The 26,061-nt window shown below is 44.5% G+C and overlaps 1 protein-coding gene across 2 annotated transcripts in view; it reads right to left on the reverse strand.

Moving 5' to 3' along the window:
* Positions 1-20,443, reverse strand: part of GPR45 (G protein-coupled receptor 45) — an 83,478-nt gene extending 63,035 nt beyond the window's left edge. Inside the window, exons 1-2 of one of the 2 annotated variants that reach the window (XR_006605993.1) lie at positions 20,147-20,443; positions 19,443-19,916 (exon numbers count right to left, since the gene is read on the reverse strand). The gene's annotated coding sequence lies outside the window, so the exon portion shown is untranslated. Of the gene's footprint in view, positions 1-19,442; positions 19,917-20,146 lie in introns of those variants that run through there. The other variant, XM_045077618.1, reaches the window with a different exon arrangement.
* Between the last annotated feature and the right edge of the window lie 5,618 nt (positions 20,444-26,061).

A 26,061-nucleotide genomic window follows, 5' to 3' on the forward strand; every position in this document is an offset into this window, starting at 1 on the left:
ATTCAGAAATAGCTGGTCATGTTCCTTCCTCACCTTCAGTAAGTAGCTTATCTACACTGGTTTCTATTAGGAACGGAAAAAGTCTTTGGTCACTCAATAAATCACTGATTTCCCACAGAAGACATGTCCCTTTCATTAAAGAAGGAGGGAAATTAGGCCACTGCTTCAGGGCTATAGAACAGTATTGTTATCCTGCAGACAATTATATAAAAGCCAGGTCTCACTGAGAAGCAACCTCCCAGGACAATAAGAAAGGAAAGAAATAAAGAGCTTTTGAAAACAGTCAGGTCTGAGGCTCTGTTGCCCCACTGAGAAGCCAATTTCTTCCTTCCTACAGCCATTTATTCTGTTACCCTGATATTTACTTATCCAACAATCTTTCAGCTCCTCCCTGTACTGTGTAGCACTTTACCTGGCCCAGGATGAATAGAAACTTCTACCATCGGGAATTTTGTAGTCTGGTGTCAAATAAGAGTGGTAGAGTGAATGGACACAGCACAGGGCCCCCACAGGCTCTGCTCGGTGGTAAAGGGGCGCTATGTTGGGGCCCTAAAGGGGTGTGGGTCCCACTGAGAAAAAATGTCATATTTCCACGTGTAGTAATGATGCTTCCCCAAATCTACAGATTTGATACAGCAAAAGAAAAAACAGACAGTTTGGACTTCATCAAAATTTAAACCTTTTATGCATCAAAGAACAGTATTAACACAGTGAAAAGACCACCGGTGGAAAACATTTACAAAACGTATATCAAACAAGGATTTAATATCCTGACTATGTAAAGAACTCCCACAACTCACCAGTAAAAACAACCTGATTCAAAAATGGGCAAAGGACTTGAATCGGCATTTCTCTAAAGAAGATATACAGCTGGGCAATAAGCATCTGTAAGTATGCTCAACACCACTGATCATTAGCAAAACGAAAAATCAAAACCACAATGAGATGCCATTTCACAGCCATTAGGAGGGCTACTATTGAGAGAGAGAGAAAGAGACAGATAGACAGAGTGCACCAGCCCTTGTGCATGGTTCACGAGATTTAAAATGGTACAGCTGCTGTGGAAAGCAGTATTGCGGTTCATCAAAAAGATAAATGTAGAATCATCATATGACCCAGCTATTGTAGATCTAGACCCCCAAAATTTGAGAGCAGAAGCTCAAGCTGATATTTATATACCTACATTGATGGCAACGTTATTCACAATAGCCCAAAGATGGCAGAACCCAAGTGTCCATTGGTGGCTGAGCAGATAAACAAAATGTGATATATCCACACAATGGAATAGTATTCAGTCTTCCAAAGGAAAGACATTTGGACACATGCTACAACATGGGTGAAACTTGAGGGCATTGTGATTAAGTGAAGTCAGTCAGACGAAAGGAAAAAGTTATCATCTGAAAGAAATGCCTTACACACAGAACCTGAAGTAGTCAAGTTCACTGAGGAAAAAAGTAGAATGATGGTTGCCAAAGGCTGGGACATGAGGAATTCATGTTTAATGGGTACAGGGTTTCAGTCTGTACCTCATGATGGATGCTGATGGTGGCACAGCGATGTGAATGTACTTCGTGCCCCAGAACTGTGGATTTGGAAATGGTTAGATGGCTATAATTTGAAAGAGAAAAAGGACTCTCCCAGTCCAAGATAATGCCCCCTCAGGTGCACCCACCTTGAAGAGCACAACATTCTTCTCTCATTTGGATAACAGAGGCAAATACATTCTGTGTGAGACATAGTGTTCATTTTTCTTCATTCGTTCAAGATCCATTGAAATATTTATTAAGCACCTTCTATGGGATGGGTTCTTTTCTAGGCACTGGGGTTATGGCAATGAGATGAACAAAACAGGCAGAAATCCCTGCACTTTCATGCACCAGTCTGGAATTGAAGGTCATGTCAGTAAGGGTCCCAGCAGAAAATACAGGACACGCTCAAGTTAAGGTCATTTGTGGAGAGGTTAATAAAAGGAACTCTTGGGGCGCCAAGAGTGGTGGCTTAGTGGGTTAAAAACTCTGCCTTCGGCTCAGGTCGTGATCCCAGGGTCCTGGGATCAAGCCCCACATTGAGCTCTCTGCTCAGCGGGGAGCCTGCTTCCCCCCCTGCCCCCCTCTCTCTTTCTCTGCCTACTTGTGATCTCTGTCTGTCAAATAAATAAATAAAATCTTTTAAAAAAGAAGGAAACCAACTATATTTAATAAATAAATAAATAAATGAATAAAAGAGACTCTTGATAAAGATATGAACAGATATAGGGAAACCACATGGGGAAAGTTCAGAAACAGTAGAGTTGTTACTGCCTACAAGCTGAATAGTAGAGGGGAGGATGTAGCTACTCTCTAGGGAAAGGAAATGGTAAGAAAAAACTGTCATGAGAGCATCAGTGAAGTTAGTGGAGGGACACAGTCCCCCAAGGTTACACCATGGTCAGTCCAGAGCTACCCCACAGTTAGGTCAGAGTTATCCCACAGTTACCCAAGGCTACCCCGCAGTCAGCCCAAGGCTACCCTACAGTTGGCCCACGCCCATTTACCCCCACAAGGAGCTAACACCCAACCTCACTCCATCCCTACTCAGATCCCTTGCTAGTTCCTTAGGGCCCAAACCCAAGCAGATAACAGAATGCAAAAGAGCCTTTTGCTACAGAGTCCAAACACAGAAGGGTAGGAAATGGGGAGGGGGACTAGAGGGCTGACAAAAGAAGTTCCATACTGTGAAGAAAACATCAGGTTGGTGACCACCCTGGGCCTCAACTCCAGAAAGCTAACTCAAGGTCAGGAGTTCTCACAGGAAGCAGGCAAAGCCAGTCCGGCTTGAAGCCATGCCAGAAAACCAGGTTCAGTTGAGATTTGTTGAAGAGACCAACACAACTGTAGTATCGGTATGAGCAGGCAGAGTTGGATTGTTCCAAGCAACCTGAACCCAAGTTTGGCCTAACGCAAAGCTCAAACCACATCAAGACCAGACTATTCATTCAGCAAATATTCACCTCTTATCCCCAGCCACGAGGAGTGGTGCACTCTTCCCCACCCTTCATGTCATTTGTCACGTGTTTTGCAAGAGAAATTTAGTAGACATGAACAAGCAGAGGGCTTACAACGAGCTCTAGAGGGGCACCTCGGTGGCTCAGTGGATTGAACCCCTGACTCTAGATTTTGGCTTAGGGCATGATCTCAGGGTACTGGGATGAGCCCTGCACCCGACTCCCCACTCAGTGGGGAGTCTGCTTCTCTCCCTCTCCTTCTGCCTTTCCTCCTGCACACGAGTACATGCGCATTCTCTCTCTCTCTCTCTCTCTCTCTCTCTCTAAAATAAAGAAATAAATCTTAAAAAGAAAAAAGTGTGCTCTGGAAATCTGCCTTGAGAAGATGTGTCCAGGGTAGCTGTGGCCCTCAACCTGGGTCCCCAGATGAACACAGGTGGGGCAGATCCAAACCACAAACTACCTGATTAAAAGCACTGACTTAACAGTCACTTAACAGTGACTGACTCACTGTTCTGCTAAAGAAATAGACTCAGGGAGCACCTGAGTGGCTCAGTGGGTTAAAGCCTCTGCCTTCGGCTCAGGTCGTGATCCCAAGGTCCTGGGATGGAGCCCTGCATAGGGTCTCTGCTTGGCAGGGAGTCTGCTTCCCTTCCTCTCTCTCTCTCTCTCTCTCTCTCTGCCTACTTGTGATCTCTCTGTGTCAAGTGGATGAATAAAATATTTTTTAAAAAAAGAAAAAAAAGGAAATAAGACTCAGGAATGGAGTGGTTTATCTAACATGATATATCTAACTAATTTATTGCATATCTGGTTCTAGAATCCAGTTGTTTTGATGCGCAGTCCAATAGTTTGAAAACCCTTGTTTTCTCTGGTGGAATAAAAGGGCCCAGGAAGCCACCCCTATGTTAATATCAATTCTGCCCCACTGACAACCCAGAGCCCATGTTCTTCCTGCTACCAAGTCTTCCTCCTCTTTCCATCTCATAAATATCCGTATCTTCTCTTTTCATTCCCCTCTCTCCCTTAGCAACCACACTACAGGCCTGCAGCTTAATTTAGCCTCATCTTGGGTTCAGATGCTCTCAGAATTCAGACCAGTATTACAAGCTGTTTATGTCTCCATCCAGTGATCACACTGGTTCCTCCGGCTGAATGTGCTCCCCATCAAATGCTATCTTCTTCAAACAGCTCTTCTCCAAACTTTCGTATTTCTTTAAAACACTTTTTTGTGGTGTGCCTGGGTGGTTCAGTCAGTTAAGCGTCCGACTCGATTTTGGCTCAGGTTATGATCTCAGGGTCGTGAGATTGAGCCCCATGTGGGTCCATGGTGCGCACAGAGCCTGCTTCAGATTCTCTCTCCCTCTCTCCCTACCCCCCTCCAGCTCTCCTTCTCAAACATATATATATATATGCTTTTTATTTTGAATAATTATATAGAGATGCATAAGAAGTAACAGAGATAGTACACAGAAGTCCTTTGTACCATTTACTCAGTCTCCCCTAATGGTTACATTGGGCATGGCTTTAGCACAGTGTCAAAACCGAAACTGACATCTTATAACCACCACCACACTCAAGATACAAAACTAGTCCAACAACACAAAGATCTGCCCCAGGCCACCCCTTTATAATCACACCCACCTTCCTCCCTTCCCCATCCCTAAACCCTCCAACCATTGGATTATTCCCCATTTCTATATTGTAGAGAATATTATTCAAATTGAATCCTATAGTATGTGATCTTCAAAGACTGGCTTGTTATGGTTTGGCATATGAAGTCACTAGAACAATGCTAAGAACAATGGTGTGTAGGTTTTTATGTGGATATGTTTTCCTCTTTCTGAGATGAAGGTCCAGGAGTGAGGTTGTGGGGATGTATGTTAAGTGTATGTTCAATTTTTTTTTAAATTTTTTCCTTCCATTTTATTGAGATAGAGTTGTCCTTCAGCACTCTGTAAGTGTAAGGTATGTGGCGTAACTTGAGTTAGCATTCTTCGTCTCATGTAGTTACAAAAAAAGTTTTTATCCTTGTGATGAGAACCTTTAGGATTTATTCTCTTAGCAACTCTCAAGTATACCGCACAGTAGTGTTAACTGTAGTCATTTTGTACATTACAGCCCTAGTAGTTATTTATCTTATAATTGGACATTTGTACCTTTTGGCCACCTCGTCCAATTCTCTCACCCCTCAAACCCTCACCCCTGATAATCACAAGTCTGACCTCTTTTCTTTTAAAGGTTTATTTATTTATCTTCAGAGAGAGAGAGAGAGGGAGCAAGCACAATGGGAGGAGCAGAGAGAGAAGGAGAGAGAATTTCAAGCAGACTCCACACTGACCACAGATTCTCAATGCAGGGCTCAATTCCATGACCCCAGGATCATGACCTGATGGAAAGTAAGGGTTGGATGGTTAACTGACTGTGGCACCTGGGTGCCCCCAATCTCTTTTCTGAGCATAAATAAACACACACACACACACACACACACACACACACACACATTCACTGAAAAGGATATAGTTATGGTAGATTAGCACATTAAAAAACCACATATATGTTATATATAGGTTAGATCATAGAGTATCAAACAGTATTTTGTCTTTCTTTGTCTGGCTTATTTCACTTAAATTGTTGAAGAGACTACAAAACTCTTTTCCAGAATGGCTGTAACATTTCACATTCTTTACCTCTTGTCATAATTTGATACTTTTTTTGATACTCTTTACCTCAACAGCACATTCTTTACCTCTTGCCATAATTTGATACTTTTTTTAAAAAGATTTATTTATTTATTTGACAGAGAGAGATCACAAGTAGGCAGAGAGGCAGGCAGAGAGAGAGAAAGGGAAGCAGGCTCCCCGCTGAGCAGAGTCTGATGCGGGACTTGATCCCAGGACCCTGAGATCATGACCTGAGCTGAAGGCAGCGGCTTAACCCGCTGAGCCACCCAGGTGCCCCAATTTGATACTCTTAATATCTTTTATGTATCTGTTTTGGTAAGTGTGTGGTAATATCTCATCAGAGTCTTCATTTGCATTTCCCTGATGGTTTGTGATGCTGAATATTTTTTCAGTGCATATCTATCATAAATATAACCTCTTCAGTGAAATGTCTCTTCATGTACTTGTTTTCTAGCAAGATTGTTTTATACTGTTGACTTCTGAGAGATTTTTGTACATGCTAGATAAGAGTCCTTTGTCAAACGTGTGGTTGCAAATATTCTTTTCCTGTCTGTAGCTTCTCTTTTTGGTTTTTCAACAAGGTCCTTTGCAAAGCAAACATTTCAAATTTTGACATAGTCCAATTTATAGATTTTTGTCTTTTATGAATTGCACTTTTGGTGTTGTGTCTAGGAACGCTTCACTGAGCTCTTCTATGTTTTCCTCTAAAAGTTTTATATAATTTGATGTTTTACATTGAAATCTGTGATCCATATTGAGATAAATTTTGTGCAATGTGTGAGTGTTAAGCCAAGATTCTTTTTAAAAAATATTCAGTTGCCCTAAGACCATTTGTTGAAAAGACTATCCTTCATTGCACTACTTTTAAATCTTTGTCAGAAATTAGTGCTATATGGGATGCCTAAGTGGCTCAGTTGGTTAAGGTCTGATACTAGATTTTGGCTCAGGTCATGATCTTGGGGTTGTGAGATTGAGCCCCATGTTGGACTTCATACTCAGTGCAGTGTCTGCTTGAGACTTTCTCTCTCCCTCTTCCTCTGTCCCTACCTGCCATGTGCACGCACTCTCTCTAAAACAAACAAATAAATAAATAAATCTTTAAAAAAAAAATCAGTGCTGTACTGGTGTAGGTCTCTTTCCAGGCCTTCTACTCTACACCACTGATCTATGTGTCCATCCTTCTGTGAATACCACACAGGCTTAAATAAATAGTCACACCTACGTACTCGTCTTCAAATTGGGTAAACTAATTTCGCTCATTTTACTGTATTTTTTTTCTCTCCAAAATTGTTTGTTATTGTAGTTCCTTTGCCTTTCTGTATAAATTTTAGAATAACTCTGTCTATACCCACAGAAAATCTTCCTGGGATTTTGACAGAAGTATTAAACATGCATATTGATTCAGAAAAAAAAGTCATTGTTACTAATTTGAATCTTCTAATCCATGAACACAACAGGTTTATTTATTTAGATTTTCTTTCATTTCTTTCATGGGCTTTGCAGTTTTCAGCATATAAGGCTGGTATATGGTTTTGTTTTTTTTTTTAAAGATTGATGCCTAAGTATTTTATTTTTTTGAGTGACTATAAATAATCTTGTATTTTTTATTTTAATTTCCAAGTGTTCTTGAACAAGTTGTTCACTACTTCATAGAAATATAAATGACTTTTGGGTTGTTAATTTTATATCCTGTGATGTCACTTATTAGTTCCAGAAATGGTTTTGGAGAATTTGGGGGATATATCCCCCTATATTCTATATACATACATATATATGTATGTATCTCTGTGTATGTGTGTGTATATACATACACACACATACATACATAGCAAATGATGTCATCTGTAAATAAGGGCAATTGCATTTCTTCCTTTATGATCTGTATCCTTTATATTTCCCTTTCTTATTATATAGGCTAGAACTCTCACTACTTTGTTGAATAGGGATGGTAAAAGTAGACATCCTTGCTCCCAATCTTAGGGCAAAGGCACTCAGTCTTTCATCATTAAGTGCGATGTTAGTTACAGAGTTTTGGTAGATGTCTTGTCAGGTTGAGGAAGTTCCCTTCTAAGGCTTGTTTTCCTGGAATTTTCATTGTGAATGGGTATTAGACTTTGTCAGACATCTTTTCTGCATTAATTGATACCATTATGTGATTTTGCTTCTTTAGCCTATTAATATTACAGATTACATTGATTGGTTTTCATATATTTAACTAGCTTTGCATATCTGCAATAAATCCCACTTAGTCATGATATAAAATTCTTTTTATATATAGTTGAATTCTATTTGCTAATACTTTATAAAGGAATTCTGTACCTGTATTCATAGTGTTTGGGTTTCCTTTTTTGTACTATAGTTTTCTGGTTTTGATATCAGGGTAACAATTAATTCATAAAAAAGAACTGGGAAGTGTTTCCTTCTCATCTATTTTCTGGAAGACATTGCCTCTTAGCCTTTCTTTCATTCTTTCTTTCTTTTATTTTCTCCATTATTCGGATTGGGGAATATCCGTTTCCTTACTTTCAAGTTCACTGATTTTCTCTTCTCTTTCCTCCATTTTGATGTTAAATGCATCCACTGAGATCTGTCTTTTATTTCTAGTGCTTTTAGGTTCTAAAATTTCCATTTCATTTTTTATATCTTCTATTTCTTCATTGAGATTTTCTTCTTTTTCATTCATATCAAATGTGTTCAGAATGGATCATCCATTTTTATGATGACTGGCTTAAAATCCTTGTCAGGTAATTCTAAGATACATCTCCTCTTAATGTAGACACCTATTGTTTGATTTCCTTCACTCAAGTCGAGATTTTTTTTTTATTATTCTTTGTATTATGAGTGATTTTTTGATTGAAGCTTAGGCATTTTGTGCCTGACGTCATGAGACTCCGAGAAAAAAGAGGCAGATGAAATTCAGGGAACTCAGCACCATGCCATTCTTCAAGTTCTGAGATCCCTAGTGGATCTACCTCTTTCTCTCCATTTTTCAGTCTTCTTGTCTTCATTTTGTATGTAACGTCTGGCGAATTTTTGTTCTGTTTAGCAGGAAAGGACAGTTACTTATTCTCTATCTTTCTAGAAGAAGAAACCCATATTTCTTTTAACTAAGCCATCTTTCTCCTCATTTTAGGAGTCATATCTGGCTCCTTCATTTCCCTCTATTTCTGATACTGGAACATTGGTTCCACCCCTCATTACTCTGTGAGTTAAAAGTATAGTCCTAGGGCGCCTGGGTAGCTCAGAGGGTTAAGCCGCTGCCTTCGGCTCAGGTCATGATCTCAGGGTCCTGGGATCGAGTTCCGCATCGGGCTCTCTGCTCGGCAGGGAGCCTGCTTCCCTCTCTCTCTCTCTCTGCCTGCCTCTCCATCTACTTGTGATTTCTCTCTGTCAAATAAATAAATAAAATCTTAAAAAAAAAAAAAAAGTATAGTCCTTTCCACATTCTGTGCCTTTGTCCTGTTCAGAAACTGTTCACTATCTCTTGCTTGAATTATTTAAATGGCTTCCTAATTGGTCTCTAAACTGACAGTCTCTCCCTTTCTTCCAGTCTCTACTATTCTGTAGATTGTGGCCAGGTTTATTTCCTTAGGCATAAATCACTGTGCTTTCTTTCTCTTCCTCCGTGACCTTAGACAGCTCATCAGTGGCTATTCAGGAAAACTCAATCCTTAGCTTGGGGTTCAAAGCCATCTATGTTATGGCTTCTCTTTCTGTTTATAGCCTTATCCTCCTCTACTCTCGCACACAGTCTCATGCTGCAACACAAGGACATCATGTTCAGATCCCAGGCACATGCTGTGCAGTTTGACACTGGGCCTTCAATCATATATTCCCCCTGCTTGGAATCCCCCAACCTACCCACTCGGGTCAGATAGCACTGCCTCAAGGAAACCTTTCCTGATCACCCAATCAGAACCAATACCTCACTCCATCAACGGCTATGGCCTTTTGCTCACAGCTCTCTTTAAACATATTTTCAATCCAGGGTGTCTGGGTAGCTTGGTTGGTTAAGCATTCAACTCTTGGTTTTGGCTCAGGTCCTGATCTAAGGGTCATAAGATTGAGCCCCACATCAGGGTCCATACTGGTCATGGAGCCTACTTGAGTCTCTCTCTCTTTCCCCCTGCCTTCTCTCTCTCTTTCTCAAAAACAAAACAAAACAGAACCCAAACAAAAACAAAGCAAACCACATTTTCAATCCATCTCATAGCTACAAGACAGAATTTATGGTTTATGCAGGGTCTCTTCTTTGGTACAAAACCAGGCCTTCTTGGCTTAGTGGTCCAGGAAAGAGAGCAAGCCCGTCAGTGGAGGGCAAGACTGGAGCTGCCTTCATCAGGAAGCAGGAGGTATGTCAGTGAAACATTTGCTTAGTTCTGGGAAAATGTGCTGATTTCAGGAGATTTTGTTCTATCCTAGGTTTCTCCTGGGTTCTATCCTGGGTTTCTGGACCAGGATAGGTCCAGAGAAGGAAACTTTAGAGATATGTCAGCCATGCTTTTCATGAAATCAGTTTTGGAGATATTCTAGAACAAAGCTCCTCTGCCCTTCCTTAAGTCTACCTATCACGTCTATAATCTGAACAGTTCATCCTTTGGGGCGCTGGTGCTTTCTCTGTACAAGGGGTGGTGGCAGCAAAGGGGGCAAGGGAAAGTAGAAACTGCTTAAGTCTTAGCTCTGCCCCTTACAGGCCATGTAAATTCTGGACGTATTATTTAGCTCTGTACCTCACATTCTTCATCTGCAAAATGGGGATAATTATAGAACCTACAGAGAATCACATAAAAATGCTTAGTATTGTATTTAGCACTCCAAAATGTTAGCGATGACCATTTTCAATATTTTCCACCCAAGTATCTTGAAGAGTAGAATATTCGTGAGGCCTAGGACCATACCCCAAAGTAGCCTCTACTTGTTTGAAATTTCTTTTGGGCATAAATAAATATTTCTGCAAGTTTTGCACTCCCCTCCACTCATAGAGTTTGTTTGTTGAGTTTGTTTTAATATCTGGCTATTTCTCCTATAAAAATATTTAAGAGAAATGTAGATTCTAGAAAGAAAGATAATTCTATGTTAGAGCCCTGGTGCAGGGCGGAGCCTCTCAGTGACACACTCCTAAAAGTCAAGGTGAACATTCCCAGCAGGCGGACACAGAACACTGAAGCCCATACCAACACCACAAAGTATTCCTCACTGATGACTTCTCTGTGGGACTGACGCAGTCCCTATACCGTCCTTGACTGACCCTCCCTAAACTGAGATTCACAACCTCAATCCCCCTTTCCTCATCTGGGAGAGCTAGCCCCTTGTTGGATGTGTGGAATGTAAGCAATGTGGCATGGAGATAAAAATCTTGGCTTCTATTTCCTGGGCTATGATCATCAATAAAATAGGGCAGAAGAGAGCTATAATCTAATGCACTGTATTACTGTAATTAGAGCTTCATGCATAGAGCTCTCTCCCGCCCTCCCTCCAAAATAATGAAACAGTTTAAAATAAATAGTAGTGACTTTATTCTCCATCATGTGGTGTTCAGTGATTGGGTAATTATGGTAACAGCACACAGTTAGTGGATGTTGAGTTCAGAATGTGAGAAAAAAGATTTGGGGAAAAACACACACACACAAGGGAGAGAACCAGAGAACCGTAGCACTATGGAGCTAGGAGGCATCCTGGCAATTGTGTACCTTATACCCCCGCTCGCAAAAGAAGAAACAAGAGACTCAGAGAATGCAAATGTGAGGCACTTAGGCAGAGGTGGAGTTAGAACGAAAACCCAGGTTCCTCTCTCTTGTTCAATATTCGTTTCAAACCACATGTTGTCTCTGGGAAAGCACACAAGGCAGAATATTCTAGAAAGCTTGCCACGGGGCAAGTAGACTTTGCCCCCAACACCTGCTGAGGTAGAGGACAACACTTCTGTGACTTAAGCGGTTGTCTGTCCTTTCATTGTCTGCGGACTCTGAAAAGTCGCGGCCACCGAATGTCAACAGCAACTAGCCCTGAACGTTTGAAAACTTTTTTTTTTGTTTGTTTGTTTTCTCCATTTTGTTCCTTTAATGTAGCAGAGAGGAAAAATTAGCAAGTGCACAAATTAAGATTTTGTTTAACTTGCTCTTGATGAGGCTAATTGTTTATTTTCAGTTAGATTTTATTTCTGTTATTACATTGGGAACATCAGATAAATTGTCGAATTTCTTATAAAAATGCTTACATTTCTCAGTCCTGCGCCACATGTAAGAAATTCAGAAAATGTCAATGCTTTTTGCATTTTTTGGGGGGGATTTCCCCCCAAAATAGCTAAGGGTCCTCTTGGAACAAAAAGGAAATCGACTCCAGCCTGCAGATGTGTAAGGGGTCCAGAATGACACAAACATGTGCCATTTTCCCCCCTGATGTGTTGAACAGAAACATAATCATAGCCAAATCCCCCACATGCCCCTCTCTCTCCTCTTCTCCTCCTTGCTATAGAAATGGAGAGATGGATGTAGCCAGAGGGAAGGGCATGAGCTCATCCCTGCTTCAAATTATCACTGACTGTCATTTGCTACTCAGCCCCTGAAAAGCAGCACCTAGGGTCTGGCAGAAGGGACTTCCTCCTTCCTACCCTGTCCAGGCACCACCCAGCAACACATGGGCCCTGCCATGGCTAAGCCCAACCTGAACGAGGTGGACATGGGAACTTCTACTCTGCCTATGATGAGAATATGTGCCACCCCAAAAGAGCAGAGCCAGCCACTGGTGGTTGCTGAGCAGGAAGCAGCAATGCAGTTGGGAGACCTTCTCTACAGAAGTAGAAGCTCATGCCCTTACAGAAGTAAGATTCATGCTGCTGCATCCACAGATACAGAAGCCACTAAGAAGCAAATTTCTCATCCAAGATAATGTTCTCTATGCTCTTTCTTGCTCCAACTCCAACTCTCTCTGAACCCTGAAATGGAGCTGGGGCTCATAGGTCTTGATGAATAGAGTCATTCAGATGTCAAGGTGAGATTAGGAAGATGTCAAGATGGCTGTTGAGATCAAGGATGTAAACATAGGAAGACCCCCTCTTTGTGGGCAGTTCTGCCTTCTCTTTAGGGCCTTCGGATGGTGCCACCAGCACATGGCCCAGTATGGGAGGCAGGTTCACCCAGATGACATACTATGGCCATATGCATTTCCACAGTCCCTTCCCCACACAAAGTGTTTTGTCAGTCAAAGTTCTGTCAACTGCCCAGTGGTAGGCAGCTGCGATTGTCTTCACTCACTTGTGAGGAAACTGAAGCCCAGGGAGGCTAGCACACAGTGAGTCAGTTCATAGAAAATTCTAGATTGTGTGCTAAATTTCTGAAGTATGCTCTCTTCCAGACACTTGATGGTACCTTACCTAATTGGTTTTCTTGTCTGCAAAATGGGTTGAAGAATGGCACCTCCCTCATATGGTGTCATAAGGACTAAATGAAATGACTTTGCAGAAATGTTTAGCATGGTGCCTGACACACAGGAAGTCTTCGAGTTAAGGATTAGGGGTCCCTGTAACATCCTTACTAGTATCTGCTATAACCTCCACCTTACAAATCAGGAGACTGAGGCACGGTCAGGAAAATGACTCACTCAATTAACCAGCATGGTAAGTGGCCTAGTGAGGCCTCAGAGGCAGATCTGTGTGACACCAAAAGCTTTCCAGTCAAGAACACAATGACTTCCGGAGCTCGTGTTGCCTGTTGGCAAGTTCTGTGCCCTTTCACAGACCTGTTCGTCCCGATTTGAGACCAACACAGAAAGTGTTGAGACTTGGTTTGACAAGCAAACACAAAGCCTTCTACCTCAGAAAATACATAATGATTTGTCATTGTGTACACAGATATTCAAGCATCATGTTCCATGAAGACTTTGATGACATCAACAAAGAGGCCCTCCCCAGAGCCCCCAGGGAGGCTAAGCGCTTCTGAAGTAAAGTAGGGTGTCTGAGGCCAATAATTCACATGAGTGTCCAAAGACTGTTCTCAACAGAATTTCTATGATCTCAGAAATTCTCTGTCACTATTACATAATTCCTAACTCAGTTTCTTTCTTTCTTTTTTTTTAATAAAATGTCAAGTAAATTTAGCAAAAATTGGGGTAAAATCTTTTCTTCTAGCTACAGCTTCTCGCATGCTGTAGGTATTTCACAAATGTACAATGTATGAATAAATTGATGATGAAAGAATGAATCTATTTTGTTCTTGTGAATTGGCTCAAAAAGCCAGTTTTACAGAGGTTAGCTAAAAACTACCTCCCTGAGAAGTCACAAGTGTCCAGTAATGCTTTGCCAAAAAGCTCACAGTCTATATTTTAGATGCCTCTGATGCAAGGATGTCCCCCCACGAATGTGTCCAGAGACTCAGGTGTGTGTTAAAGCAGTCAGGTGCTCTCACTTGCTTTGTAAGCATCGAACCTGAGCTTGAGTAGAAGGCACTCAAGCTCCCTCCAGGACCCACAGCTTGGGCAGGGAACACACCTTCCATTGGTGTTACAGCCACTCGGTGCCACTGGCTGGGGACTGGCCAGCTCTGATCCCATTTCCACCCACCAAGGATTCTTCAAAAGAATCAACATACTAACAAGATCAACAGGCTGGCCCCTCTGCGACATGGCACATGCTTTGCCAGGAGCTCCATTACCGAGAAGTTCTCAAGTGGAAAGAACTGCTCTCGGTGGAACATCTGAATCAGAGTCTTGGCTCTGTGGTCTCAACAGGGAATATTTCTCCTCCCTCCTTAACTGTAAATGTGGCAGTGGGGATCCCACTAAACAGAACCCAGGTGCACAGAAGTTTGTGAGAGCACTTTGTAAACAATGAAGAGTTCAGCTGGCCCATCTCCAAAGACCATTACCACCAACACAGGGGCAGAAGAAAGGTCATTGGGTGCAACCGGATGGCCTATGGCTTGGAAAGAAAAAATATATGCTCTGTCCTCAGCAGCTAGTAACTTCAGATGCTCTTATGCACCCCACTCTCGGATATATTAAGCTGGAGTTGCCCCAAAGTTCCTCATTTTTGTGCCTGTCACCTTCACACCTGTGTTGCCATAGACAGCCGAATCTTGCCTGTTATAATTTACCTACTATTTCTTTTCATATCAAATTGAAGTTAACTTTCTTGCTGTACATTTTCATCAATAAACCACAGGTTTGACATGCTGGTAACACGTACTTCTGTGCTGCATTCCATATATGGGGAGACACTGTAGTTAGAAAAGATCACTCCACTGCTCAACCCAAGATGGGAGGAAACGGAGCTGGCCGAAACCTCATATAAGTTGGCACAAGGAATGACTTGGATGTTCCCTAAGCTGAGCAAAAAAGCAGTCCTAACACACTGAAAAGCAACTTTGAACTCTAATTCATTATCTGTCCATATACAATAAGGATGATTTATGTTCCCATCACACTTTACAGTTTTAACAACACATTCATGATCATTTTACATGGGGTCCTGACCCCAAATATGGCAGCAGGTGGGGTGGCTGATACCATCCGTTCACACGAGGGACTCAGGGGTGTTGGAGGGTTTGTATGAGATCATGTTAGAAATAAGGAACAGCACCAGTAATGCTCTGTCTTCAGCGCATTTCACTGCACCCTCCTCAGGGGGAACAGTATTTTCGCTAGGACTGCTTTGTCCTCTTAAGGCAGGACAACTCTCCCTGCCAGTTTTTTTTTTTTTTTTTATCCATCTGCTCTTCTACCTGCACATTTATGTGTCTATCCATCTGTCTATCATTCTTCCCATTTATCCAGCCAGCCGGCTACCAACCTACCCACTTCCGCATCCATCCATCCACTCACCCATCCATCCAGTTTTGGGGGACCTTCTTTGAGCTTGTCACTCACTATACAGAGCACTGGAACTACCTGCCAGTTTTTATTCTTATAAAATGAAGAATGTTCACGGTGAACTGGGATGGCAATAAGAGTAATATCCACCTCAATTTCTTGTGATTTAAAATTCTACTGCAGATTTTCCCTGCTCATACAAAACATAGTAATACGCTCTACTTCTTCCCCTCAAATGAAAGAAAATACTTGAGAGTGGGACAACAAAAGAAGCAGGAAAAGATCGGGTTAGTAAGAGTCCTCTCTTCCATAAGTACATTGGAAATACAATACTTATGGTTACATCGTTGGATCACTTTAGATGAAAAGGGCACACTTCTAATTACTTCACACGAGTATGAAGTCCAAATAATTAGAATATATCCCTGATAGTGTCTTGGAACTTTCTAGAAGAACAAACTGAAGCAGCTAGGTGTTTTCTCCTCAGCCATTCAGAGTCAAGACTCACTTATCTTCATGGCTGCCCTCTGTTTTGGAATTTTAATTCCTTCATTTCAGAGCTGAGGACAGCAAACCAATGATCAATGATGCAGTGGCCTAACATATTGAGAGTCCGTAAAGGGATGTGTTTTAAAGCAGATAAAAGTAGAACTCCAAAAATGATGTAGAACAGAGTGAGACAAAACAGGAATCTATTATCAACCAGTATATAAAAGAAAGAAAAAATTCAAACATGCAAAAGAAAGAAAGAAAACATGGGAGATTTCCAAAGAAAAAATAAAACAAAACTTGAACACTCCTGTAAGAATTTTTTGAATTTATCCCAAATAGCTGTAACTTCAACCCACTTGTTTTCATCACGCTTTCCCATCACTGATGACTTCCTTATCAATGAATGAAGTAGGGCAATGGTTCTCAAACCTCAGTGTACATCAGAATCACCTGGAAGGCTGGTTAGAACACAGCTGGCTGGGACCCACTCTGAGTTTCAGATTCAGTAGGTCTGGGGCAGAACTCAAGAATGTGCCTTTCTAAATTCCTGGGTTATGCTGCTGCTATGGTTGGTCTGGGGACCCCACTTTGAGAAGCGAAATGGACCATCTCTAGTCCTCATCTTTTCAGCAGGGTGTGACCCTGGGGACCACTCCCCAGTAAATGCCACATTTCTGTTACTTTCCCAGCCATCTTGCCTCTTCTTCATGTTAGAAACCTAGAGTTCCTCAGGATGCTATGCTAGGCTTCTCTGTCCTTTCACTGAAATCTTCCTGAGCAACCTTGTTCACTCTGAACTCTTTCGTTAACCACGGGCATCTGGCAGCCCCCAGGCTGCTGCTCCATCCTGACACCATGCGAGCTCCCCTCGGGCACAGCATATTGTCTTGTTCAGTGTCCAGAACATGCCTGGAATATAGACTGTGCCCCATAAACAGCTATTACAACTTCCTCGTAGGTATTTCCACCTGAATGTCCCACCGGCTAGCCTGCAACTGACATTAAATATACTCTGAAAGAAATACATCAGAGAAGATATACTAGATTCCTTCCCCGTATTTCCAGTCGTACCACCATCTACCCATTCCGTACGATCTAAGAAATCGATGGGTCATCCTCGAAGTCTTGCCCATCAAACGCCAAGTTGTGCTGACTTCACTTCTAAATCTCTTTCGGGTTGTTCCATTCCCTCCACCCCATTCCCATTGCCGCTGCCTCATCAAAGCCACCCAGCCTCGCACCCAGTCCCTCCTCTGATCTCTGCACCAGGCAGTCGGCGGAGAGATGAGATCTCATTCCGTGCTCCGTGACGAAAGCCAGCCCTGTCCTCCCAGATGTGTTTTTGTTCCTCAAACACTCCATGTGCTCTCATTTCTGAGCCGTGGCTCGTGAGCTTCCTTCCACCTAGAATACTCTTTCCTTTTCTTCCCCCACATGTCCTTCTACTCATTTTTTAGTTCCCACTGCAAACATTCGGATCCTCCAAAAAGCCTTCCCTTCCTCTCTCATAAAAACAGAACAAAATCCCCAAATTGGAATATGGCTTGCCTTGAGTTCCTATGATCTCTCTACCTACAGAGACTGCACTACCCCTGCTTGTTTAGCTACTAGCCTTGTTTGCTCTCTGGGGCGGGGGGCGGGGGGAGGCTCATGTCTGTGTCGTGCTGGGTCCAGGGCCTGGACCTGATCGTATTTGCTGAAGAAATAGGCCAACCAGATTTAACAGGGGGAGACATAAAAGAAATTATTTTTCTATGCTGAGAGCCATCAGAGAAGCAGTATGTCTGGAACGGGCACGGGGGAACACTCGAGGATGACGGGAATATTTTGTACTTTGTTCTGGGTGGAGGTAATATGAGGGTATACATACATAAAAATGCAAGCTATACACTGAAGAGTGATGCATTTTACATATATAAAGTGTACTTCAATAAAAGAAGTGAATTATTTTTAAATTGTGGTATAACTCATATGGAGATATAAAAATTCATTAGGTTAAAACAATTCATGTGGGATGTGACCCTGTAACTCAGTTACAACCCAAGGCACAGAAGTACTGAAAGATGCTAATTATTTCCCAAAGATCCAGAACAAAAACATGGTGAGGGGTTTTTTTGTTTGTTGGGGGGGTTTTTTCAAGAAGAGGAGAGAATGGAGGGGGAAAGGGAGAAAGAGAATCCCAAGCAGGTTCCAAGCCCAGTGCAGAGCCCTAAGGGGGCTTTGTCCTATAAGCCCCATATCATGACCTGGGCTGAAATCAAGACCTGGTCGCTTAACCCACTGAGCCACCGAGGCACCCCTTCCTTAAGTCAGTTCAAAATATGTAATTGCTTTAGATTAACTACACCTTACTTAAATTTGGAGGCCTGAAATTTTTTTAGGGAAAGAGATGATTTCAAAGTCATTCTCCCCAGAATCATAGATACCCTTTAAAAAAAATACCAATTCGGGATGCCTGGGTGGCTCAGTTGGTTAAGCAGCTGCCTTCGGCTCAGGTCATGATCCCAGCGTCCTGGGATCGAGTCCCACATCGGGCTCCTTGCTCCACAGGGAGCCTGCTTCTCCCTCTGACTCTGCCTTCCACTCTGTCTGCCTGTGCTCACTTTCGCTCGCTCTCTCTCTGACAAATAAATGAATAAAATCTTAAAAAAAAAAAAAAAAACAATTCACAGGTGCACCTGGGTGGTATAGTCAGTTGAGCACGCAGATCTTGGTTTCCGCTCAGGTCGTGCTCAGCATCATGATCTAAGGGTCATGAGATTGAGCCCCATATCAAGCCCCACATCAAGCCCTGGATTGGGCTCTGTGCTCAGCACAGAGTCTGCTTAGGACTCTCTCTCCCTCTGCCCTTCCCACCTCGCTCACTCTCTCTCTCAAATAAATTAAAAAAAATTTTTTTTTAAAGCCCATTTCATAAATTAGAGAGACCATAGTCTAACAGGAAACACGGAAAAGTTCGAGATTCATTTTTTAGCTAATAGGCAAAATGCAGAGCGTTTAGGACCTTGTGTTCTGCAATTTACTTTTCATAAGATCTCTGTGCTTTGTCATGCCGGGCTTCCTAACAGCCCCCCTGACTCTGTTGTTTGTCCTGACTGCTCAGCAGTCTTTTGGACCAGGTAAATGCCAGTTTTGAAACACAGCAATTAAAGCATTCTTCAGGTAGGGTGAAAAGCACCCAGGGGAAGCACGATGCATCCAAAAATAATGACATCTACAGCCACTAACCACTGAAAGGGCGCTTTCTACACTTTAGGCAAAAGTCATTGCCTTCAGCCCTTTCGGGTGATTTTTCTACAAACATACATGTTTGCTTCTGTTCTTGGTATTATTTTAGTCAAAGTTTCATTTTCCTTATGCCTCTCTTTGCTAATGGTATGCTTACATTCAAAATTTAAAGGAGAGAAGGATTTAAAACTCCTGATTATTTAATTTAGTGGAGATATGACTTTAGCATCACAATTCTCATTATTCCCAAGTGAGAGGGAAAACAATTTTAATATACAAAACCCTTTCCAACACCAGAGTTGAAAAACTGAAAGCTTGCCAGTCATCCCAGTCTGACTGTGAGGAAGGGGGCACCACCTTGGCCCCTTTCCTCGTGGGAAAGCCGAGGTAGCTAACTGGCAAAGGAAAGGGGACCCAATGTCCCGGGGGCAGGCAGGGGTACTTATTCCTAATTTGGAGCAGTCTGTCGCGGTTTCAAAGTATCACCCAGGAAAAGGAAATAATCCGATAAAGTTAACGTTACCCGGGGAAATGAGAGGGGAGGGGAGGTCGGGGGCCGCTGGGATGGGCGACGGGCAGAGATGGTGATGGTGATGATGGTGATGGTGACGGTGGAGGCGATGGTGGCGGTGATGATGATGGTAATGATGGTGACGCTCGCCGGCTCCTCTCCAGTTTCTCCATCACTGCCTGTCCTCTCTGCCTCCTCCGTCCCCGCGTGGCCTCTGCCCGGAGAAACACAGCCGCCAGGATTTGCACCCAAGCCGCACGTCCTCGGGCGCAAGGCTGCGGCGCCCGCCACCCCGGCACCCCGCCGCGCCCCCCGCGGCCGCAGCTCCGCGCAGGGCGCGCACCGGCCCGGCTCCCCGCCCGCGCGCCCGGCCCGCCCGGCTGGCCCCGCGCCCCCGGGCCAGCTCCCCGCCGAGACCCCGCGGCCCCGGCCGCGGTCACTTACGCCAGCGCTGGGCCCGGCCGAGACAAAGGCTGCGCGGCCGCTGCGCCGCCGGCTGCTCCTCTGGCCGCCGCCGCCGGGGACCCGGAGGAGGCGAGGGGGAGGGGACAGAAGGGAGGGGACGGCGGGGAGGGGCTACCCGGCTGCAGCGGCCCAGACCCCGCTCCTGCTCCCCCCGGCCCGCCGCCCTCCGGGGCGCCGTCCTCCCCCAGTCCTCGGTCCCGAAAACCTCCCCCCAAGGGACCGGGGTACCGCCCCTCGAGGGGGCGGGGTGGGAGGAAGAGGAAGGGAGACGCGCGCGCGCGCGCCTGTGTGTGTGTGTGTGTGTGTGTGTGTGTGTGTGTGTGTTCCCTCCTCCCAATCAGGATCCTCTCCATCCACCCCCGCAGCCCCGAGCCATCTCAGGAAAATGCCAGCCTCTGCCGCACCTTACAACCCTGGAGATGCTCCCACCGACCTCCTTGCCGTCCACTCACCTCTCCTCCTGATGTCCAACCATTTTATGAAGAGCAAAACTGAGACCTGGAAGGTGAAGTGCCCAAGGACGCAAGGTGGGAGGAGAATGCCAGGACCGTGAACTCTTTCCGGGTGGGACCCACATCTCACCTGTTTTCCACCTCCCCGCCCCCCCTGCCCCGCCTCCGCAGCTTGCTTAGCTCCAGTCGCTGGCCCCCAGCAGGACCCGGCAGGTTGGAAGGTGGGCACCGGGGAAGGCGACCCCCTCATGCACCTTCGGGGAATGGGGCGGCTTCCCTTTTCTGGAGAAGTACCACTTTCCCTCGGCTCAGTCATTTGCATCTTGTTAAGAATAGTGGCTTTGATTTGTTTTTATTTTTAAAACTTTTCACTATGGAATTAAGAAAAAAAAAATCAAAAGTAGACTAGTATAAGGAAGCCCTGAGTGCTTAGCTCCAGCTTCAAAGGTTGTAATCCTTGCTATTCTTCCATTTATTCCCCCACTCTTCTCCATCCTCGGGGCTAAGGACTTTAAAAGAACACAGTCACAATTTCCCTTACCCCAACTTACCAAATTAAGAATAATTCCTTGACACCAGCTGACTGTGATTTGTTAACAGCTGATGGTTATTTGTTGAGAACTTATTACCAAGCTTGTGTTCAGCGACTCTACTGATGCTGCTCAGCTTCTGTGTGGGCCCTAGGGTCTCCAGAGCCAGTGATAGACAAGGGTTGTCTACATTGTTTCTGGCCTCTGGTGACTGATGGAGCAGGAGTTCCATAGCTCTGACCTAGCAAGGGTGGGTGCTTCTTACTGAGTCCCAGGCCCTGGAAAATATTGATTGCAGGCCATCCTTCCAGAAAAAGGCACACACAAAATTCTGATTTAAAGTCAGGGGACTTGGGGGCACCTGGGTGGCTCAGTGGGTTAAAGCCTCTGCCTTCAGCTCAGGTCATGATCCCAGGGTCCTGGGATTGAGCCCCGCATTGGGCTCTCTGCTCCATGGAGAACCTGCTTCCTTCTCTGTCTGCCTCTCTGCCTACTTGTGATCTCTCTCTGTCAAATAAATAAACAAAATCTTTTTTTAAAAAAATAGTCAGGGGACTTGGATGTGAGGACGATCTTGCTGTAACATCTGTCACCCCACTGAGCACCAGGATTGATTCGGCTGATCTGGCTGGCTACGCAGGTGGCCCCTTCCTCTCTCACCACTCCAGGTGCGTCCCTCCCGAAACTGCGTGCTCTGTCGACGAGGACGACCTTCCCTAATAGAGGAGAGGACCATTTTTTGATCCAGGGTATACGAGTAGCTGCCCTCCCCTGCTAGAACCTCCAAACAAGCTCTCAGGGTCCATTTGTAGGAGAACAGAGGGTAGTCAAGTTTTCAAGACTTCAGACACATCCAAATGAGGCGCTGCACATGGCAGTCTGCCTTTCTAAAAAAATAAATAAATAAATAAATAAAACAAATAAACAAAAACAGAAGACTCAGTTCACTTCTCACAGGCTGCCTGAATCTAACTACAGGTTACAAACGACAGAAGTGGTCTGATAAGTCCTTTGCAGTCCCTTGGAGACCCCGAGATGGGATCCTGAGTCTTCAGCTGGGTTCACCTCTTGTTTGCTGAGAGCTCTGGGACCCAGGGACAGAAGGGGAACGCTAGGGTATGGGGCCTTCCTCCCCTGGGAGGAGGCTCTGTGTTAAGTCCTATGCCAGTGTGGTATGAATCCAGTAACTCTTGCTACCCTTGTGATCTTGGGCAAGTTACTTGACATCTCCGTGCCTCTTTTCTCACCAGGGACAAAATAGGGTTGCCATTCAAACCAGCCTCGCCGGGCTGCCAGGGGGCCTTTAAGGCACAGTCAGTGTCTGGTTCCTAAAGGTAGAGAAGGTGCTCAGAGCATTCACACTGGTTGTGCCCGAAAAGTGGGAGGACCAGTGGTGAAACCTAGGAGGACCTCGGCTGCTCCAAACAATTCCCAGCATCGGCGGAAGAAAACAGAAGGGCCCGTGCCTGCTTTCTGCAGCAGTAGAAGCAGGGTGTACCTGTGACAAAGCGGCTCTTCGCCCCCTGCCTGGGGAGGCAGTGCAGGTACCCACTGGTGGGCCTCGGTGGAATTCCTAACTACTGTGGGTTTCCTGACTAACATGGCTCAGGAAATGGTCTCTGAGATGCTCCAGGGATGCGCTCATTCTCTCTCCACCCACCCCAACCCAGACCAGTCTCAGTCGGTGGAACTTGGCATTCATTCCCTCTCCTACCTTCTCAAGCCTTTCCTCCCTCCTCTGTGACTTCGCCCTGATAATTTCAGGCAGAAGGAAATCTCCCCAGTCGGAGTTCCTGGGCCTGCCCTGCATTAGTGATCTGTCCCGTCAGTTGCTGTGTGTGTCCCATGTGCCTGTCTAGGGTAGAAATGTGTTGAGAGGAGAGATTGTCAACAGCTGTCTCAGCACCGCCTGTAACAACCTGTTGATTGCCCAACCCAACATTCATGCAAAGAGCACATCTTCTTTTCTTCTTAAAGGATTTTATTTATTTATCAGAGAGAGAGAGAGAGCAAGGACACACAAATAGGCAGAGAGACAGGCAGAGGCGGAGAGAGAAGCAGGCTCCCTGCCGAGCAAGGAGCCAGACACGGGATGTGATCCCAGGACCCTGGGATCATGACCTGAGCCCAAGGCAGTGGCTTAACTGACTAGTCACCCAGGCGTCCCCAAAGAGTGCTTCTTGTAATGTAATTAGATTATTATTCTCCCAAGAGTTCAACCTGGGCCAGGATTTCCATGTCCCGTGGGGAGCCCTGAAACTGGCACATCACTTGATCCTGCTTACCTGCCTGCCCTTCCCCAGGGTAAGGCTGGGCCTGAGGAGGAAGGGATAGGCCTCGGGGCTGGGGCTTCCCATTCACCCTGATTGTGACACTCTGTTTCTGAATCTTCATCTCCCAATTGCTCTGTAATCTCATCCCCGAGCTGGCAAGGGGACCACCTCCCCTAGTGCGGGTCTGGATTTCTACGGAGAACTGGCCTTTCTCTTCTCTCTGTACCTTCCCCCTTTCCCTCTCTCCTCTCTCCCACTTCCCTTCCCTCACTTATGTATCTCCTCCTTTCCTAGCTCATAATATGGATCGTATTGATTTTTCAAGCCATCTTTGGCCACCATCAATCAGGGAAGAGGTAGGTGAGTAGAATCAACTAAAGCTTTTGTAGAATGAGATGGACAGAAGAAACATAGTGTCTAGCTGTGCTTGGGGGAGAATGGCCGAACTGTAGGTCCTCTTACAGGGTGTAGAATATTTTAGGGATACTCCGACCTTATAGTTCTTCTTGGGCATAAATTGACCAAGGAGACCTCAACCTTAACCTCAGGATTAAGATGAGACCCAACAAAGAATATTGTTAGCCTCCATTTGTTATCTGTGGACAATCTGACGCTCTCTGCCAACTCTAAGAGAAAGCTCTCTAAACTATTAAGATGACAAAGAACTATAGTCCTGATAAAGAAATAGAGTTGGTGTAGCTAAATGGAACGCCATACAAATGTGAAGGACGGCTTGGGGTGATGAATGGATTCACGACTATAAAGATGAACTTACAGAAGATTAATAGCAGGGGAGATGTCTAATATCAGGGCTTCCAGCTGTTGATGAAGGCTGAACTTATTGACAGTGAAGATAAGCTCAGATAAAATGGAGAGAAAAATACTTCAAAATAAGCCTAATGCTAGCAGCTAAATGAAGGCAGTAAATGCATCTGCGGTTACAACCCATTTGTTATGATAGAGACTACAGATCATTATAATGAACAGCAGATTAGTAACTACAAAGTGCCCTGTGCTTCACAAGGAAATTTGAGCCCCTCGCTCCCCCACATCAAAGGAAGTCCACCTGTCCCGACAAGAAAGCTTTCACACACGAGCTGGAAACTAAGAAAATTGAGAACATCACACAGGCTGGGCTATGTCCCCTCCCACCGAGTCTGGATGGGTTTGCTTCTGCTTCGTCTTCCACCCATAGAGAAAGGTGGAAGAGTCCATGTTTATGAATTTCACTTCATAAAAGGCACACAGCTTCCATCTGGCTTGGTGGCAATGTTTGCCCTCCAGTGCCCCCTCTTGGGATATGCCTACTCAGAGCTTCCAGATGATTCCAGCATCCAGCCTTCAAGTCACCTCCAGCTGTTTGTCTTTCTAGATGAGACCTCAGACATCATGGAGAAGAGACTGGTCATCCCCTCTGTGCCCCATCCATGTTCATGCCCAAAGAATCTGTGACCATAAAGAAAAATGGTTGTTTAATGCCACTTGGTTTAGGTATTTGTCATGTAGAAATAGATAACAGTGATATTAAATAAACAAAAATATGCCAGATGTGGTAGGTCAGATTTTGCCTTCAAAAGTCTTACAGTCTTCACGGAGATCAGCGGGATATAAGCTGAGCAAGAAGGTTGGGATCTCACTGAATTCCAGGCTGTCCTCTGCCCTTCTCAGCTACACGGGCAAGTGACCATCTCTGTGCCCAGTGTTCCCCACCTGTCAAATAAGGATTTTGTAAAGAGTGAACACACATGAAGCATTTAGAACATGGTGAATGGCCCAGAAATGCCAGCCACTGTTAAGGTCATCATGTAGCAGGACATATTTACTCTGTGACACGAAGCAGAGAAAGTGTCCCTGTGCCTGGTCAGATGATCAAGCGGTTTCTTTTTCAAGAAGAGTAGATTTGTGTAATGGATTTGATGAATAGGCTCCATGATTTTTTAAAAAGATTTTATTTATTTGGAGAGAGAGGGAGAGAGAGAGCACAAGCAGCAGGAGGGGCAGAGGAGAGGAAGAAGCAGACTCCCCACTGAGCAGGGAGCCCGATGTAGGGCTCCATCCCAAGACCCTGGGATCATGACCTGAACTAAAGGCAGATGCTAAACCAACTGATAGATACTCCCCTCAGACTCCAGGCTCCCCTCAGACAAGGATTTTTGAATCGACCTTAGAACAGGGATACTAATGCTATTTTTTCCGCTCAGGTTTTATGTGTGCTAAGCACTTAGTGGGTTCTCAGATGATTTCTAATTTGATGACAATGCAATGTAAGTGTCAGGGAGAAGAGACTGGGTTAGCATGCCTTTCTTAGATGTTCCCAGGAAACATGCACGCAGTTCTAAAACCACACCCTGGTCACACGCCTATCCTTTTTGAAATCTCTTCTTGTTTTATAACCACAGGACATTTCAAGCCAGATTCCAGAAAATGCCTTGCAATTAAAATTTTACACTGCCTGTTGCCACACACCAGCTTTGTTATTGCTTTTTGTCACTGCCCATTAGAAATAATGACCCTGGCATGGGGTTTGTTACTGGAGTCATTAACACACCACACCGTTCTGCTACATGAAACAAACCATGCTTCTGCTAAGGTACCCTGGTAGATCGTTATGGTTTTTTTTTTTTTTTCCACCCATCTTT

Source organism: Mustela putorius, unplaced genomic scaffold (genome assembly GCF_011764305.1).
Source record: "Mustela putorius furo isolate JIRA1106 unplaced genomic scaffold, ASM1176430v1.1 tig00000224_pilon_pilon_pilon, whole genome shotgun sequence".
Classification (NCBI taxonomy): domain Eukaryota; kingdom Metazoa; phylum Chordata; class Mammalia; order Carnivora; family Mustelidae; genus Mustela; species Mustela putorius.